General features: G+C 49.5%; 1 pseudogene; it reads left to right on the top strand.

The window, feature by feature from the left end:
* The first annotated feature begins 1663 nt into the window (after window positions 1–1663).
* On the top strand, window positions 1664–2994 carry LOC113220513 (annotated as a pseudogene).
* The last annotated feature ends 1241 nt before the right edge of the window (window positions 2995–4235 follow it).

Here is a 4235-nt window from a genome sequence, read left to right as displayed (position 1 = left end):
TTCTTTCTTTCTTTCTTTCTTTCTTTCTTTCTTTCTTTCTTTCTTTCATTTTTGAGATGGAGTTTCACTCTTGTTGCCCAGGCTAGAGTGCAGTGGCATGATTTCGGCTCACTGCAACCTCCACCTCCCAGGTTCAAGGGATTCCCCTCCTGAGTAATTGGAACTATAGGTGTGACCCACCACGCCTGGCTAAGTTTTTGTATTTTTAGTAGAGATGGGGTTTCGCTGTGTTGGCCAGGCTGGTCTTGAACTCCTGACCTCAGGTGATTCCCCACACCTTGGCCTCCCACAGTGCTGGGTTACAGGCATGAGCCACTGTGCCCAGCCAAGAAGTTCTGTTCTTAATTTACTGCATTCTTTTTTTAAAAATCAGGAATGGATATTGTATTTTCATCAGTCTTTTTTTTTTGTTTTTTAAAGTGCATCTATTTAGATGATTCTGAGGCTTTAATTTTTTAGTCTGCTAAGATAATAAATTTACAGTGATTTTGGAATGTTAAACCTTTAATTTCTGAAATAATCTTGGTTGTCATCTTTTCAGTATACTGCTGGATTTGATTTGCTGAGATTTTGTTAAGAATTTTTGCATTTATATTCATAAGGTTTTTTTGTGCTTTTCTTATACTGTTTTTGCCTGGGTGGTATCAGGGTGATACTTCAGAATAATGTGGAGAGTGCCCTCTCATCTTTAGCTTTCTGCATGGATTTGAGTATAATTGGCATTATGTTGTCTTTAAATGTTTGGTGGTGTTTACCAGTGAACCTGGGGACCCTCAGTCTGGGCGCGTTGGCGATCCGGGGCCTCCGAGGCCATGCTCCTCCAGCCCAGCCCGCCTGAGCACCCAACCTGCAGCCGCCTTCTGTGTGCAGGCAGCAACCTCCAGGCAACCCCCGAGCCTGCCCACACTCCCAACATCTCAGAACCGGGGCCAGATGTCCCAGCCGGTGCGGCCAAGCCAGGCGGCCTGCCCTGGGGAGGCTGCACAGAGGCGGGAACCCGCCCTCAGCCTCATTCCCCGTGGCTGCAGAGGGCCCCTGGCTAGCGGTCCCGAGCTGCGGCAGAGGAGGAGCCGGGCGGGGGCAGGCCCGGCAGGCCCTCAGGACAGGTGCTCTGGCGATCCAGAGGCCGCCCGGGCCATGCTCCGCCGCCCGGGCGCTCTCAACTGCGGGCGCCCTCTGCCTGCTCGTAGCAGCCGCCTGGCCACTCCCAAGCTTGCTGGCGCTCCCGGCCTCGCAGAACCGGGGCCAGATGTCGCCGTGGCTGAGGCCAGGCTAGGAGATCTGCCCGGCGGCGGCTGCTCCGGGGCGGGAACTGGCCCTCAGCCCCATCCCCGGTGGCTGCGGAGGGCCCCTGCCAGCGGCCCGGATCTCTCTTCAGAGGAGGAGTGGGGCGGGGGTCACGGCCAGGCGGCCCTCAAGCCGCGCGGGCGGCGCGCGTGTGATTCCGGGACGTCCCAGGCGAGCCCAGGAGAACCCGCAAGCCCGCGGCGCCTGCGCCCGACCTGCATACGCGCCCTGCCGGCCTCCCCTGTCGACCCCGCGGGCTTGGAAGCTGCTTCCGGCGTCTGCGCGGGCGCTGAGGGGCAGGCGCGTGCCTGAAGGCTGCGCTAGGCTCCTTCTGTCTGAGAGGTCGGAGGCTGCAAGTGTCGCTGCTGAAGGCTGTGGTGGGTGGGCCGGGCTGGGTCGCGGATTCTGAGCTACATCGCGGGTTTGGGGCTGGGTGAGGGTGGAAAGGCCACGAGGAGCCGCGGCGGCTCAGGAGCCGGCGGTGGGCGTCTGAGAAGTCGCCCCATGAGGAAGCTCTTCAGCTTCGGGAGACGCCTGGGCCAGGCGGTCCTGGGCTCCGTCCACCACCAGTACGCGGGTCCCGGGTCCCACACCAGGGACGCGGAACTGCGGAAGACCCACAGGGCGGCCATCAGGGGCGACGCCGTGGAGGTGGAGCTGCCTGGCGCGCAGGAGCCGGGACGTGGATGCCTGCGACGGGAAAGACAGGTGGCGGGGGCTCAGCCCGGGGTTGGAGGGGGTCCCCGGGCCCGGGGTGGGAGGGGTCCCCAGGCCCGGCTTCCCCGCAGCTCCCGAGACGAGGCCCTTGGAGGGTGCGGGACATCCTCGGAGCAGCGGAGCCAAACGGAGCCTCAGCTGCTTTCCATCGCTGGCAATTCCCTGCCTGGAGCTCTTGGTGGAGAATTTGAGTGATTGAACTCACAAAGTTGAGCATATACACGTTTAAAACATGGGGTCGCGGAGGTGCCTAATGAGAACTCATTCCCATGTCAAAAATACCGTGAGTCATGTTCAGTAGGCGAGAAGTTCTCAGATAAAAGCCTGGGTCGGTTTTACATCCGAATCCACCCATGTAGATAGGCTGTTTACTGGGACTTCTCAGAGGGACACTTGGAAGTGGGAGGTGGGTTCCTTGAATGGGAAGACTTCGTTTTCTCAAGACATGAGTTCTTTCTATGTTTATCAGTTTTACATAAACCGAATGAAAATATCAAGGATTTATCATTTTTGCATGACACCTGCTGTCTATCTTACTATTGTGATGACATTTAAAAATTTTTATAACGGAGTGAAAAAGACTTGCTCCTCTAGATATCAAAATGTGCTATTAATTCCCACAATTGTTTACTAACAGCGGAAAAGACGTAAGTACATGGAACAGAATGGAAATCCAGAGACACTGAAATATATGTAAGATGTAGATGTAAGGACTGATAATGGTAACATTTCAGATGAGTAGGAAGGGTTGAGTTAATAAAATGCCTGCTCTTTGAGGAAAACTAACGAAATTTTATGTCACAAAAATGAGTTCCTGGTGGAATATAGATTGAAATTTTTACACATGCAAAATGAGAAAAGTACCAGAAGAAAACACAAATGCTTATTTATACAGGTACATTTTACTTTGCCAAAGGCCTTCCTGAGAATGACCTCACAAGCAGGCATTCTGAAGGTTGATTTAGCAAACTAAAAATTAAAACCCCCAGACTGGGCGCGGTGGTTCACGCCTGTAATCCCAGCACTTTGGGAGGCTGAGGTGGGCGGATCATGAGGTCAGGAGATAGAGACCATCCTTGCTAACACAGTGAAACCCCGTCTCTACTAAAAATATTAAAAATTAGCCTGGCGTGGTGGCACGCGCCTGTAGTCCCAGCTACTCGGGAGGCTGAGGCAGGAGAATCACTTGAACCTGGGAGGTGGAGGTTGCAGTGAGCCGAGATGGCGCCACTGCACTCCAGCCTGGGCTACACAGTGAGACTGTCTAAAAAAAAAAAAAAAAAATTAAAACCCCCATGTGTGTCAGAAAAAAATTAACAAAAGATAACATACTTGAAAAATATTTACTATGTATATGTTTTTACTAATATATATAAAAATAGATATTCAGATGAAAAGTGTGTCTTCATCCTACAGGGAATTTTTTTTATTATATATCTTATTATATATAACTGTACATATAAAGAATTGTATATACTACTGATACATATACACAGATAAAAAGCACATCTTCATTTTACAAGGACATCTTTCAAATCAAATCCACAAGAAAATAACTCTAAAAGTGAGCAAAGTACTGTTTCGCAGCTCCACAAGTTACGTTTGTACATAGGAAAAAATCCTTAGTGTTTCTCGTAAAAGAATTTAAGTTAAAAGAGGAATGAGACTGTGTTCTATCCACATTGTTTGTGAGAATAAAGAGCAGTGGTACTTATGCTGCTTAAAGTTTAAGTTGCTGATGACTTTTCAATAGATAATTTGGTGGTAATTATATGCCCTTTACCCATCAATTCCATTGTATTAAAATACCTTTAGAAAATAGAGATACATGTACTTTGTTTTTCTCAGCATTTATGTTAACAAGAACCCACAGATGTGTCCTATAAATAAGTTTCAGTTGCATCCATAGGATGGAATAATATGTGACCATTGAAGGTGACAATAGATACAGAAATATGGGAGGTTCCCTTGATGCCAGGAATTTGAGACCAGCCTGGGCAACAAAACGAGATTCTTTCTACAAAATGTTTTTTATAATTAGCTGAGCATGCTGGTGTGCTCCTGTGGTCCCAGCTACTCAGGAGGCTGAGGCAGGAGAATCACTTGAGCCTAGGAGTTCCAGGTTGCAGTGAGGTAATATATGAAATATATGTAATACATCATTACACTCCAGCCTGGGCGACAGAGCAAGACCCTGTCTCAAAAAAACAACAGTCTAACAATTATTGAGT

The sequence above is a fragment of the Piliocolobus tephrosceles genome, unplaced genomic scaffold (genome assembly GCF_002776525.5).
Source record: "Piliocolobus tephrosceles isolate RC106 unplaced genomic scaffold, ASM277652v3 unscaffolded_1466, whole genome shotgun sequence".
Taxonomy (NCBI): Eukaryota; Metazoa; Chordata; class Mammalia; order Primates; family Cercopithecidae; genus Piliocolobus; species Piliocolobus tephrosceles.
This window is presented reverse-complemented; position numbering and strand designations above follow the sequence as displayed.